Raw genomic sequence first — 16,253 nt, 5'->3', positions numbered from 1 at the left:
CCTTTCTATATTGAAGTATTTAAATTAAGCTATGACTGCCAGAGTTAATGTGATTTCTTTTGAGATACATTTTAAAAGTACATTTGTGAAGTTTTCAAGTAGTGTGGCAAATTTTTTTTTGTTATTACACCTTGCTGTGAGATTTATGGCTAATAACATTTCTAGATGTATGGAGTAATTTATAGTTGTATGACTAGGACACTGAAGTAGGAGCTTGCCTGTTTAACTATTAGTTTGATATACAGCATAATTAACTAAGTGGTAGCAATAAAATTACATAGCCATGTAATAATTCATTTTGTGTTCATACAGCATGTCCAATTTTTTCTATGTTAACCTTTAACCTGTATTTTATCACTCACATTATGAATTTGTACAAACAGATGCTCATTTTATTTTATTTTTTAATTACATAATGGATCTGGCAACTATTTTAATAAGATGTAGCTTTAAACATTGTTACTGAAAAGAACAAAATATCGACTGAAAATATTTCAGTGTAAAAAAAGATTGGTACTTCAAAATAAATATATCAAAATAAATTAATAAATTTTAGCATTATTTAAAAGGAAACCATAACATATATGCACATTCAATAATACAGAAATGAAAGGAATAAGAAAAGGCAAATAACTGTTGATAATGCTTATATACACACTTGAAAAGCATATTTGTGTAGGGTGATATAGAAAACATTGTAATTAGCCAATGTTCCCTCATGACCAATCTGTCCTTTTTTGAATGTGAATGTACTGTTGTGTAGTTAATCAGATCACATCAATTATCTACTTTCTTTAGAATTAAAAAAAAACAGAGTTTGAAAAGATGGAAGGAAATGATAAAGAGGACATGATTTTTCTGATCTACAATATTTCATTTTTCATTCATGTCTATATAATAGTTAAGTGGCAATGTATATAACTGAAACAAAATGAATTAAAACAACCTTATTTCAAGTTTTATATATTAAAAAAACTTGTATTCTCAACTGGGTAGCTTTTTCTTTATTCAATGAAGCAAATACATTATCAATTACAAGGGTGCATCTTCTTTTTCTGAAAATGGTCCCATTCTGTGTGTAAAACAACTAGTGTAGTAACTTAGAAGTTTTGTTTTGACATTTAGATGAGTTCATGCTTATGTAAACAGATATATTCATATATACCATATCACTTCTTTAACTTTTTTAAAAAATTTTATTTAAGGGATATTTTCCAAACATAAATGAGGCAAAGTTAACGGAAGCTGACAATACTGTAGTGTAGTGATGATCATATATATTAGATTTGTGTGCTTTCACTGTATAAATGTTCTTTCATTCTCCCTAGGGTTAGAAAGCATTTACTTTATTTTATTTATTTGCCTCTTCTGTTCAAAATTATTTTACCTGTGGTCCTTTACTCTATTGGAAGAAACTGGAATGAATAATAATTTTGATTCATAGTACAAATAAATTTCTAGTGATCATAATTAAGAAACTACCCTGATTCTTGCTTGACATAGCTCTACAGAGGTTTGTTGATTGTAGCAAAAATAACTTCTTTTTCAATTTCCTTAATTTCTTGAGATTTCTATTTAGAGAGTGATACTCTTAAAAACCGCCACTAAGGCTCTATTACAGTTCTGCTGGGGGTTTAACTTATTAGATTTGGACCTAACCTTATCAAACGAGCTTCTAACTAATGATTATACTCTAAAGACCACTTTCACACTAATTGGCTTTCCCTGTTTAATTGTTTTACAAAATTGATAATTTAGTAGAAATATAATAAGCCTTTAATATTTTAGATAATTTGGCCCCTTTGTGGTCTTTAGAGGGTTCTCACTTAATAGAAAATTGGAATGCACATTGTGAAATTTAGGTCTTGCTTTCAGCACATGATTTGTAAAGACTACAGGACAGTATAAAGAAGGTTTTGATAATGCTATGGTTTTGCCATAGATGTTGAAATGGTTATATTGAATGTTATATATCTTATCTTAAATTTTGGTTTTGTCTTTGTTTTTGTTATTTTTTTAGAGAGAGAGAGAGAGTGCACAAACAGGGGAAAGGGAGAGAGGGAGAGAGAAAGAGAATCTTAAGTGGGCTCCACATTCAGCACAAAGCTCAGTCCCAGGACCCTGGGATCATGACCTGAGCCAAAATCAAAAATCAGATGCTCAACCAAACCACCCATGCGCCCCTGTCTTAAATTTTTAATGCCTAAGAACACTAATTGCAAAGTATTTGGTGATGGGGAGGGATTTTAAATAATAATGGGAGTTTAAAAGAGACTTTTTAATAAATTCTTAATTTTCAATCAAGGCAAAAATCTATTTCTATTTCCCACTTCATACATTAAATTTGTGTCATTATTTACCCAATTTTTCTTAGTGTAACTATAGTAGACCTTGTTTCCTGTTTTCTAGAATAATGCATTCTGCTGAACCATACTAACATAACAGTTTAAAGATTCTTGAGTTACTTTAAAATATTTTATTGGCACTGCTCATTTCTGAACCTCACTCAGATGAAGAGTTGTTCTGAATGCTCTTCCTAACATTTGCTCATGAAGTTGTAGTATGTGCTAGAAAAGTACTCAGTGCCCTGCTTTATAATAGTTTTTATGTCCATACCCCCATTAGGAAATGAGTTCTGTGAGAACAAAACCCTGGACTAGTTTCACAGGAACTGCCTTCTGTTTTCCCAGGGTGGACTGGAAATGGGAAATCAAAAATAGATGAACTCAATAATATAAAGTATGGTAAATGTCTTGATTACATTTCTCTTTCAAACAAAAAATATAGAGAAGTTTTTAAATTAGGATAGAATATAAAACACAGAATGACTATTCTACCATCTTACGGAGTGAGAAAACTACCACAAGTTTTGTCATGCTATGTCCATGAAATAAAGGCTGTTTGTTAAAAAGGTAATGGAATTAAAAAAAAAAAAAAACCTTCGTGTTCACCCTTTTCTATTTTCTTTAGTTAAGTTTCAAAAAATATTCTTTTTTGGAGTTAGGGGTGGTTACTGGATTGATTTTTCCTAAAGTTCCATGTAAACATGTGAAAGTTAATTGTAGACTTAGTGACAAAAATGAAATAGCTCTTATAACCATATCTTTTATTTTAAGATTTAATAAGAGTAAAATAGTATTGAATACTTCTAAAAGAATAGCCATATTTCATAAAAACAAATCAGATATCAAATATATTGACAATTTTAAAAGGAAATTATTGTGCTATGTAATCTTAATGTCAACTTTTGTTCTTTATAGAGTTGCCCTCAAATTTAGGTATGTATTTTCTTCCTTTAGACACTAATTCTATCTACACACTCTCAGTAGCAAACTTAGTTTCCAAATACTTTAAAATAGCCCCAAATTTCAGACAACCAACATATAGAATTTTAAATAATATAACCACAGATATGATTTAGATGTAGTTTGGAATACTGTACAACATGATCCATAGGGTACACCCCACCAGATACACCATCTAATCTCAGAACCCAGCAAATGCCATCAATAAAGCAGGAAGTGAAGTTAATTACAGGCTTCCATTCAGGGTCCTTCTGCCACTGGTGGCCCATTATAATGAATCATTCTTCAAATTGAGAAGAGATTGACAGAAATTTTATAAACTTTTCACTCCCCATGTCTTCCCAGTGTAATAAGTGCCTGCTGTACACTGGGAAAGTGATTAAATATCAATTTCACAGAAACCTGGGAATAATGTTTAAAAGACTAATGAGACACTATTTTTACTGCTTAGGTACTGTGACTCCCCCATGAGTCAGAAGAACGCCTGTCATTCTAATTAGTCATCATTCGGCCAGGATTTTTTTCCTCTTTCTCTCTTAAAGGTCCCTAATTGGGTTATTTAAGAACTTTAAACTTAGTACATCAGTGGGAGGAATTTTCTTGTAAGATCAATATGATTGCCATGTCAAAATTCTTTTGATTTTTCACACCAGTGGTAAGCACTAATTTTATTTGAAAAATATCATTTGTAATAAATCCATTTCCAACTGATTTTATTGCCAACATGAAACTTGCTTTATTAAAAATTAGATTTTTAAACACCTGAAAAAGGTGTCTTGTACCAAAATTATGACTATTCCCTTGTATTTGATATGCATTTAAAGTTATTATTCCAATTATTCTGTCTATTTGAGTAAAGGGAGCATAATACACCTTCTATAATAATATCTGAATAGGACTAGTTCCTACAAAAGTAAAAGCAGACAATTTCTTTCTCCAACATTAAAATGAATTGATTACTTGCAATAGATAAAGTGTTCTAGGTTCAGGAGAATTTGAAACCTTCTTTTAAGCTTAGTTATATCATGATCATTCTGAAAGAGAGACCAAAATACTCTTTTCATGAACAATGAGTTGGTATTCACGCAGATGCCCAGATAGACATAAAGAGCTTTACCCATACTTTCAAAGCAATTCTCAAATTTATATCATATAATAAATATACATTATAATTATTTAACTTCACAGGTGGAAGAAACCTGAGAAACAATTTACTTTATTCTCCCATCCAGAGTTTTCTATCTCATCTCTGATGGCCTTACAAAATTTGAACTGTATTTCCACTTTCCTCTAGGTTTTTAGTGAAATTTTACATCTAAGTAGGGGCTGACAATTATCTTTACTAAAGTTCTTCTTGTTTGATGTGACCCACCAATCCAACTTGTAAAAATGTGTGTGTGTGTGTGTGTGTGTGTGTGTGTGTGTGTGGTTGCATACTATAATGCTATCTCAATATCGGTTCTCCACTCCAGCTTTGTGCCAACCTGAACCCATGTAAGGATACCACTACTGACTCAGTGAAGTCCTTGATAAAAACTTTGAAGAGATAGTGTTATGATTTCTGTGATATATGCATAAACCTAGATTTTAATCAATTATTAATCTATTTAAGAGTATTTTCTTCCAACTCACATTCTCCATTTTTTTCTGCAAGTTTATTACGAGAAGCTTGGAAAAACGTTTTGCAACAAAGTCCAGAAATGCCTGTGAGTGGCCTCTCACAATCTAATTACCCTAAGAAGGCAAATGTTATCTCATACCAGTGATTTCTTGCGAAACATTTTTTTTTTCAATTGGGACATTTCTGTTTCCAACATTCTGACTTCTTTCCCATTCTTTATGTATACTGAACATAGGCATAGGTCAACAAATTATCTGTAATTTTCTGTGTACTCTCCTATATGAATCACTCTGGCAAAGAGGCATGAGTTCATTCATAGGAGCTAAATTTTCTTGCAATCACCTCAGTGCTGACAATTACCTTAATGTTACTTATTTTCAAAGTTAAATCTATATGCTAAAAATACATACCAAATAACTGAATCAACCTATCTTTTTTAAAAAAATATAAAACTAAATAATCATTGAAGGAAGTATAATAAAGAAATCTTAAAGAAATAAAAAGTAAAACTGAACTTAGAAAATGCAGAGTCATACTTATTGCTATCTACTTCTAACTTTCAGGATTTGGGATCTATAGTTTTCAAGTACAGCTATCAATAATCAATTTATTAGGAACATGTAAGACTGATAAGAAAAGACTAGATCAGCTTTGAAAGATAACAAAATTGTATTTATATTTCATATATAGATATGTATATAAAATGATATATCTATCTATCTATCTATCTATCCCAGACCATAAATAGACTGGATCATATATTAGGTATCTCAACAGCGCTTTGGGTTATAGAACATACAGTCTAGTTACAAAACACCCTAGTGAAGACATTACATTAAGCTCGGTAATCCACTTTGGATTTTTCCCTTTTGGTTACTGCTAATTACTGAGATATTATTCTCTAAATTGGACCATTTGAGAAAATGTATGCAAAACACATGCATTTTACCAACTCATGTGATTTGGTATAGCTACTATGTTTTCTTAAATTTACTTTATGAGAATCATTAATTTAAATAAGATGCCCCATAACATGAGTTTTTGTGTTTTTTTTAAACTACATATTTCTGTTCGTTTTCATATCATCCATGGGCTGGAATAATCTACCAAATTATGCTGAATGTTGAGATGTAGGGCAGGTTTTGCCAACAAAATTACTTCTTCCCTTGAGAAATCATATATTACAATTATATAAAACCTATGACAAATGTTTCACACATCTAAAACGGTCAGAACTATTGAAAGACCTCTCTATTTTATTTTCTGATTCTGAGAAGCTAAACACACACCATGTTTTTGGCAAACTTATTTCCCAGTGTGCATTGCATTGCTCTTGATCCCTAAGTAGGTGATCATTATTATTTAAAAAAAAATTGGGGGGAAACTAATTTATACTACTTAGTTTTAGCAAAGTGTCATGTTCTTTGTCTGAATTAAACTCAAAATGATTACATGAAACACATTTTCAAAAATAATATGGCAAATCAAACAGTAATGACCTAAGTATGATTATGGTCCTTGGAAAAAATGCTCTTGTTATCTTTCCTGTACCTATAATTTTAACCATCTTTTCCTTACAAAGTGAAACAATGTTATAATTTTTCAGGATATTCAGATTTATAAATTTATAATAGATTTTATAGATTTTCCTCACATATAGATTCAATTAATTGAATCAAATTTACTTAATCAGGTACTGCCTAAGGAAATAATTGCATTCTTGCATAACTGTTCTGAATCTATATCACCTATTATTAGAGGGTTTAATAAGGGGCTATGTTTCAGTAGTTAAAATCTTACTTTTATTTTCAATTTGCAAATAATGTACAGTGATTTGATGGCTTTTCATGATCATTCTAGTGTTTGCTTAGAGATTCTCAAGAGAATATATGAATTTTTAAAGCAGTATTTACAGATATAAGGTCATTGCTAGGAGAAAGTCAGGAAGAATTTAGTAAATGACCAGATATAAAGGAATAGGTGAAGAGGAATATTTAAGTGAAAGATCAATTTTACGAAGCAATCTATCCTATATGTCTTACAAGGTTATGCTAATTATTTGCAATTTCAGTGGTATAGAGAAACAATTCAGACAAAATGGTCAAAGATATTAAAATACAGGGGTAGATGTGCTTTTTCATATGTGATTTTTTCATCTATTTATCCTCCCTTTAGCTGTTTATTCATTTCAAGGAGAAAAGTCACATAATTTTCTCGAATAGGTCAATAATACTTTTGTGAAAATTTCTATCAACTGATTAATGGAGAAACAAGTGAAGAAACAAGGTGGTACATATTTGGATTGTGGCTGAGTGTTGTTTTTCTCCCTGCTCAATGCTCCAATTCCACATCTCCTTTTGTCTGTATACTATTAGAAAACACAATCAAGATGTTCTAATCGCCTTAGCATTCTTAGGCTTACTAGCAAGTGCACAATATATTATGAACAGATGTTCAGCTTAGCGGGAAGTCTCACTAAAGACCTGATATCCTGATCTTTCCAGAAAATGTATAGCATCTGGCATGTTTGAAATAGAACTGCTCTCTTTTATTCATCCATAGAATGATACTCCTGTGTGTTTAGTTACTATGACTCACTTGTCTGAGGATGACTTAACTCAATTTTTCTCGTGAGAAATAACTTAGAAGAACTGTCAGGAAAAATACATGAAATAAGAAAATGGCATCATGTGTTAAGACCATAGCTGGCAGTATTACCTCTATTTTGATTTTGGGTTGATCACTGGCATTTTCAGGATACTGTATTATATTTCAGACCTGTTCCACATATAGGCTATGGAACAAGTTGAATTTCAAAGAATTGGTCATTTTACTACCGGTTCTTGTCTTTCCTAAATATTAATTCCTTCTTAGAGTACATTAAAATTTGATTTAACTTATCTTTTTAAAATGTCCCTCAGGAACATATCCAAAGAACTGTGTGTTTTATAATTCTGGTGTTTTTTTTTTTAACCAGCTTCAAATATTTTAAAAATCTTGAGTATCCCTGATGACTTTTAGAGTCTCTTAAAATATCTTGGACATACAAATTATTTTTCTTTCAGATGTTCAACACATTCAATTTGGGGGCATAACATAAATGCAGATGAGAAAGAGAGAGAGAGAGAGAGTGTCAGAGTTTCACAGTCACTGTGACAAGACCTGGCAAGACCAGGAAAACTTGGGGAAGATGTAGAGATGTTATTGGTTCTTTTGTAAAAAGACAAAACAAAACAAAACAAAAAACAAACAACAAAAAACCCACTCTAACTATGAAAGAATGATGTCAAAGACAAACAAGCAAACAAGAAATATGGTGGAAGCCCAAGAAAAGTAGCAATAAAAAAATAGAATAGGGGCGTCTGGGTGGCTCAGTTGGTTAAGCGTCCAACTTTGTCTCAGGTCATGATCTCACAGTTTGTGGGTTCGAGCCCCACATGTAGCCGTGCACTGACGGCTTAGACCTGGAGCCTGCTTTGGATTCTGTGTCTTCTTATCTCTCTGCCCCTCCCTCGCTTATTCTCTCTCTCTCTCTCTCTCTCTCTGTCTGTCTCTCAAAAATAAATAAATATTAAAAAAAATAGAATAAAAGTAAAAAGACAAGGAAGAAAACCATTGACATGTGATGTGAATTAAAGGGAGTAGGGGCGCCTGGGTGGCGCAGTCGGTTAAGCGTCCGACTTCAGCCAGCTCACGATCTCGCGGTCTGGGAGTTCGAGCCCCGCATCAGGCTCTGGGCTGATGGCTCAGAGCCTGGAGCCTGTTTCCGATTCTGTGTCTCCCTCTCTCTCTGCCCCTCCCCGTTCATGCTCTGTCTCTCTCTGTCCCAAAAATAAATAAACGTTGAAAAAAAAATAAATAAAGGGAGTAAAATGGGACTTCGGAGGTATCAAAATTGGCCAAATGAAATATCCAAGAAGTCTGTAAGGTCTTTAAATGTTCAGCCATTCCTGTAATACAGCCAAACAATAAATATCAAATGTTTATCCACTATCTTTATTTTATGGTCTACCTCCTAAGCAGAAATAGTAGATAGAGCTAGCAATGGAATATAATGTGTTCTAAAATATGTGTTTAGGATTTGGTGTAACCATGAGTGAAACAAACTCTGGTTTAATCAAGATGAAGGTTTATTTCCATCTTACACGAGGTCCGGATCGGCATTTTCAGAACTAGTATGATCTGCATCGTTATTAGGTGCATCTTATTATCCAACTTTTTCTTTATCATACTCAAACTTGACTTTTTAGTTCCAGTCAACGTGCCTGCAATTGCAATTAGTAAGAAGGAGTAAAAGGGAAGGAATCGGATACATCCATCCCTTTCAGAGAGGTTTCCTAGAAGTCGCATATGCCATTTGTTTCCACAACCCATTGGCAAAAACTTACTTCCACCTCCCCTGCCTGTCATGCAGATTGGACATCATAGTATTTTTCTCAAGATGGCCATACCCCCTGCTAACAATAAGGAGGTGTACTACCATAGAAAAAGAGACTAGCACTTGGAAAACAAACAGCAGCATCTATCACACATGTATTTTAAAAATATCTGCCAATCATGAGTAAAGAGAAATTAGGACAGAAAAGGGAATAAGCTTTGGAGTGCAATTGGAGATAATCACACATGGTTTGAAGTTTGTGAAAGTAAGATTTTTAGGGATTATCATGCTGATTTTTCCATAAGTACAGAACTTAGAATGTAAAAATCTCATCTTTTTGAAAATTCTTAAGCACTGAAAATTGCCAATGAAAGTCATACTCTGTTTATGACTCATTCAGAACCCTTTTCTAAAACTGGTTTTAGGAAGGAGATTAGAAATTGTAACATCTCTGTCCCAATCTTAATTGGAATTTTCAAATATTTTTATGAGCAAATGCAATTGAATAAACCATGATTTTTCCCAACTACAATTTTGTCACTTTAAATACAGATACAATATTAGAAAGCTACTATAGTCCATCAAAAAGAATGAATAAACCATGAAGCTGAAATATAATTTTGTGCTCTTTTCAGAAAACTCATTTCTGAATGCAATCTAGACCCTGAATAGTTTTACAATGCCAGTGAGATTGGTCTATTTATGATACTTACCATATTCTAACTTAGCATTTTTTTAAATTTTTTTTAACGTTTATTTATTATTGAGACAGAGACAGAGCATGAACGGGATGGTCACAGAGTGAGGGAGACACAGAATCTGAAACAGGCTCCAGGCTCTGAGCTGTCAGCACAGAGCCCTATGCGGGGCTCGAACCCACGGACCATGAGATCATGACCTGAGCTGAAGTCGAACGCTTAACCGACCAAGCCACCCAGGCGCCCCTAACTTAGCATTTTTTTAGGAGTTGTCTTACTAATTTTTAAGGGAGTAAGTTTGGTTTGACTATTCTTACATGCAGTATTCCATCAGATAAAATCTTGAGTTTTGCAAATGCAAGTGAGTTTAAGAGTAGCCATTCTCGGGACGCCTGGGTGGCTCAGTCGGTTGAGCGCCAACTTCGGCTCAGGTCACGATCTCCAGGTCCGTGAATTCCAGCCCCGCATCGGGCCCCTGTGCTGACAGCTCAGAGCCTGGAGCCTGTTTCAGATTCTGTGTCTCCCTCTCTCTGACCCTCCCCCGTTCATGCTCTGTCTCTCTCTGTCTCAAAAATAAATAAACGTTAAAAAAAAAATTAAAAAAAAAAAAGGGTAGCCATTCTCAGTGGTGAAGATAAAAGGCACATTCCAGAACCACCTGAAGAGTATATTTAAACTCCATATTTTCTTTCCTGTCCAGATTTTTATATACCCTCCCATAAAGGGGTGTGTGTGTGTGTGTGTGTGTGTGTGTGTGTGTGTGTGTGTGTTGGAGGGAGGGTATTAAAGAATGATTTAAATTTGCCTTATTTAATAACATTCACTCACTTAAAAATATGATTTGCCTTGCTCTGCTCAATTTTCACTTGATTTATCTAGTTAAGAATGATTTCATATATATTTATTGTCATTTATTCACTCATTTAATATCAGTATGCACAAAAATGCATATGTATATCTATTTTTCTTCCTATAATTATCTGCATTCATGCCTTTTCCTATCATCCTGTCCCAAAGTAGTTATCATGTGAAACATATCCTCTAATTCCTTTCCAAATCTCCTGTCTGCATTTGCCCCAGATAAACCTCACTCTTATCTCACTTTGAGGATATCATTACACTAGGTGATCAGTGGGCTCCTTATCATGGCCTTACACTCTATCTCTCAGAAAGTCTGCGAGTAGACCAAAATCACTGTCGTTTGGCCTAATCCTGCCTCTGCCCCTTCTTTAAAGGTTTCCATACTTGGGCATATGGTTGTGTGTTTTCTGATTCTTGGTCACTTTCCTGTCTATAATTCACAGGAATAGGTTGAGATGAGATTCAAAGAATATAGCAGAATGCAGCCAAAATCAGTAGTGGGCAGATGGCAAGAGTCAGGACAGATGGAAAACTGAAACCAAATTCTCAGAGACAGAATATAGCATTTGATTAATTTAAGAAAAAATTAAAGAAGGGAGGGGTTATCATTTTTTTCCTCACTATCTGTTTTTCTATTTCTCATTTTTTCTTATACATACTCTAATTTAAAGTTCAGGAAACTTACTAAGAAAGACAAAACAAAAACCCATGTGTCTGCCAACAAAAATTAAAATAGTAATGTTTTCTTGTATTTGTCTCACATTTTTTCTTCTTAAAAATATTGTATGGAGTTAAAGACCACTGTTTTGCTCCCCAGTCTCATGCCTCTCTCTTCCATGAGGCAATCACAACCCAGATTTTGTTACTGTTTATATTCAGAGAAATTTATACTTTCTATGTATTCATTAAATATAACATATTATATTTTATATTTTTACATCTAAAGTCTTTTTGTATTGATTCTTTTAATAGTTAAAAGTTAAGAATTGTCACTATAAAGTTTCTGGAATTATCTGGGAAAAATAATGTTAGGGAAAAATTTTCATCTTTTAAAACATCTTGAAATAAAATAGCTAAAATGTGAAGAACATAAATTGGTGACAAGTACCATATTGGAGGTAAAGGCAGTGTGATGTGGCACAAAACAGGTCTGTATCATTTAGAAGGACAAGGAGACTGGGCAAGGTAGATGATTCTGTCAGGAGAATCCTGATGTACGAGAGTCCCTAGCATTGATAGGTTGAGTGAAAAGACCAGACTCCCATTTGCCAGCAGATAAGCCATCCCTATGATCCTACTTTGTTCTATTCTGTGAACCTGAACTGAGGTCCTGACCCTATCTTGATCTTTAAATAGGTTTCCATTTGTTTTATTAATAAATTTACTAGGTATGCATTCCTTTATCTTAGAGACAGTTTTTGAAGTGTGGGTCCCATATCCTATATCCCGGATGTTGTTCACTGCTTGCTGCAGCTCTACTGACAGCTCTCCATCTCTTTGTTACCAACAGCACCCAATAACTGAAACCAGATCCCTGATTTTCTCCTTGTTGGATTGTTTGACACCCCTGATCCTGCCACTCTGATTAACCCTGCCACTGGGCTGAGCTCCGCAAAAAGGGTCTCGCCCCCTCCCATTGACATTGTGCTAGTGATGCAGAAATAATGGATAATGTTTTAAATGCTGCTGACAAGGCAAAGGACATTGATAATGAGAGTAGAGAAGTTAACTTTCTGAAGAGCAAGAAAATTGCTTGGAAGAAGGCTGATTCAGCCTTTGATTCACTAATTAATTTTTGAAAAAGACAGAAGTGTCACAGAGCCCAGGAGGTCATGGAGCTGAACATTCTTCATTTTAGTTCAATAAGAAAGAGGTAAATGGAAACAAATACTTGATATCAGAGACTTTCTCAGTAAAGCAAACTCTGCCTATATCCTGGAGCTAGTATTTAGTGAGCCATAAGTTCAACGTTACAGTAACCAGCAACTCAGGACAAAAATTCATGTTTACTATGAAGCCCACTGACCAAAGTGTGTTGTATTTACTAAGGTATACTAGCTGATATAATATCTTTGGGTTATATTTTTCTGTCAAGAAAAGGTTTTACATTAACAATGCATAAAGATTCAATCCCTTCAGGTTTCTCTTATTATCCTCTTAGAAATCCCAAGGCTAATAAATATTTACCAACATTTAAGTCACAGGATATTTTAATGTATATTCTCTAAAAAGAGTCTATTGAATAAATAATGGACATTTGCTTAAATTATACATATGTCAGTTATTGTCATAATTATTAGAAATTCATAATGCATAAATTTTATTTACATGATTAGAATCAAATTTCCACGTAAAATTTATTCTGAAATTTAAGTAACTACTTGATACTCTCTAAAACTTTATTTTCACATTTTATTTTTACTTTTTTTTTTTTAATTTTTTTTTCAACGTTTATTTATTTTTGGGACAGAGAGAGACAGAGCATGAACGGGAGAGGGGCAGAGAGAGAGGGAGACACAGAATCGGAAACAGGCTCCAGGCTCTGAGCCATCAGCCCAGAGCCTGACGCGGGGCTCGAACTCACGGACCGCGAGATGGTGACCTGGCTGAAGTCGGACGCCTAACCGACTGCGCCACCCAGGCGCCCCTCACATTTTATTTTTAGATTAAATAATATTTACCAAATATGTTACAAAATAATTATACTTACAATTTTTTAGGTAAATGATTTAAGTATTCTTCTTTCTGTCCTCAAGGGTTTCAGTTAGAATTTTAGCTTCAAACTATGATTAATGAAATCTATTTTCCTCATTTATTATTTAATGGGATATTATTATTTGTCAATAAAATTTTTGAATTGAATTTAATAGAGGTCATTTTCAACCTGATTTTAGAATGGTAACTAAAATGTCATTAAAAACACAGAATGAGGTTTTGTCACAGTTAATGGAGTCCATTAGACTATTTTGGGAAAAAGAACACAGAATAAAATGAGTACATTTTAATAGGCACTGTATTGGAAAAACTTGGTATTCATAAGTATAAAAAACTGTAGTTCTATTATTGTCCCTGTTGAAGACATTTCTGGTTTTGTAAAATGGCAAAGTCATATCATTGATTATAGCCAGAAAAAAAAGACTTAGTAAGGTTTCATAAGAAATATGGAATCCATGTATCTATAGAAGTATTTTTTTAATCCATATTAACGTGGAACAAAACAAAAATAAGCAATTAAAAACAGGATTCTTTATTCTTCTCCCCACCACATAGAAGAAACTGTTAAGGGCAAGGCACTGACCCAAGTTTTCTGATGGAGACTGACTGATAGGACCTTAGGGGCCTCACATTAAAGACTCCAAACTAACTTTATAGGGAAAAATGGAGACAGAAAATTTTATCAGGGTATTTTAGAGAGGAAAAAAACCTCTTAGACATCAGTTGGTGATTGCTTGAAAGTTTGGGCTTTCGGCAGTTTCAGATAGAGATTGGAAATCCAGTAAAATTAATAAGAGTTGGGGGAATAGATATTTGCATACAACTAATAGATCACTGTGGGAATCGGAAGAAAACCAGCAAAAACCTGGAAGAAGACAAATTCACATTGTGTTTGCAGAGATGAAATTCCAAGGATGAATGGAATGCATTGAACAATAATTATTCCAGACCCTCTACTAATTTCTATGCTTACCATATCTGATCGATTGCCCATTGCATTTCTATGAAGAGGTTGCTTTTATCTATACCTTATAAATTAGGAAACGGAACGTTTGAGATAGTAAGTAACACACCCAAGCATCTCATTGACAATTATTAGTAGAGACAGGGCAAATCTCTGTCCCTTTTATATTTATCAAGCTTCTGTTTTTTTTGTTGTTTTTTTTTTATTTTTTTTTTCAACGTTTATTTATTTTTGGGACAGAGAGAGACAGAGCATGAATGGGGGAGGGGCAGAGAGAGAGGGAGACACAGAATCGGAAACAGGCTCCAGGCTCTGAGCCATCAGCCCAGAGCCTGACGCGGGGCTCGAACTCACGGACCGCGAGATCGTGACCTGGCTGAAGTCGGACGCTTAACCGACTGCGCCACCCAGGCGCCCCTCAAGCTTCTGTTTTTAATCCATATACTAAAACAATTCAGCTACACTCATGCCTCCTCATGAGTGAAGAAGCATTATGTATGTTTTTTTGACTATATGCCTAAGTTAATTGTATTATAAAGTATAAATAATTCTTACAGTATAATGGAAGTTCAATCATTTTCAATTTCTGTGTGTGTGTGTGTGTGTGTGTGTGTGTGCGTGTGTATGTGTGTTGTCTTCATAAGTCTTAAATACCCTTCTAGGTATGCTTATGTATGGAATATCTGCCTGGGCCTACTCAGTATAGAAGTTAAGATTCTGATTCTAGGATAAGCAGACTTGGAAAGATGCAATTAGAACAAAATGTTACATGAATAAGGACTATTTTTTAACCTAAATTAAATTAATGAAACTTAATTTAGTCACATGATGACTCTATAGACTCGATAGACTGTTTTCCTGAAGGTTATCTACTGTATTATAGAACCAATGTTAAAATGAAGCATATGCACAAGTCTATAAAAGGCCTGGAATTGCTACTTATCACAGAGATTAAAAGTATAAAAAGCTGTATTATGAATAGATAACAAAAGTATATATAATTGATAGACATCCAGGATGTCTCCACAATTGGGCAGTATGAAGAAAAGAATAAATGATTAGTTTAGCAGTCTCCAAAGGCTGGTAATTCTGCTGATTAAAGCACAGAATTATTGGTGAAAAGGAAAAGAAAAATCAGATTCAAGATTCTAGGAATTTTTTTCCCTTGAATTAACTTTGAAAATGAGGAAGATCTCTATTAGACCTAATCAAATCATATTTAAAGACCTGTGTTTCACTAGAAGAATATTTATAGAAGAAATTTATCTTTTATTTAATACTTTCAAGCTTAAGCATTCCCTTTATAGGTATTATTTTTATGTGTAAAATACATTTATGCATAAAATTTATATTCATTATTCACTAAACATTTAAGAATTATAAATGCATTTATAATAATTGCATTTGCTTTTATAATGTCCTTATGCAATATGTAGGAGATAAACTAATCAAACAGTGTTGCCCTGTTCTGGTCACCACTACAATCCATGCCACCAATATGTTAGTATTCTGATGACCTCACCGCTATTTACACTCTGACCACTCCAAACCATATTTTGCTAGGGGTAAGTTGGAGGTATTGATACAGTAAATACCAGAATTTAAAGTGATTTTTTTCCCAGAAATAGGTGAGAATTCTATTCTCTTAATTTAATATGCTCTCAATTATTTATTTAATTAAGGTAAACTGATCTTACTAAGTAAGTCAGTG

The sequence above is a fragment of the Prionailurus viverrinus genome, chromosome B2 (genome assembly GCF_022837055.1).
Source record: "Prionailurus viverrinus isolate Anna chromosome B2, UM_Priviv_1.0, whole genome shotgun sequence".
Taxonomy (NCBI): Eukaryota; Metazoa; Chordata; class Mammalia; order Carnivora; family Felidae; genus Prionailurus; species Prionailurus viverrinus.
This window is presented reverse-complemented; position numbering follows the sequence as displayed.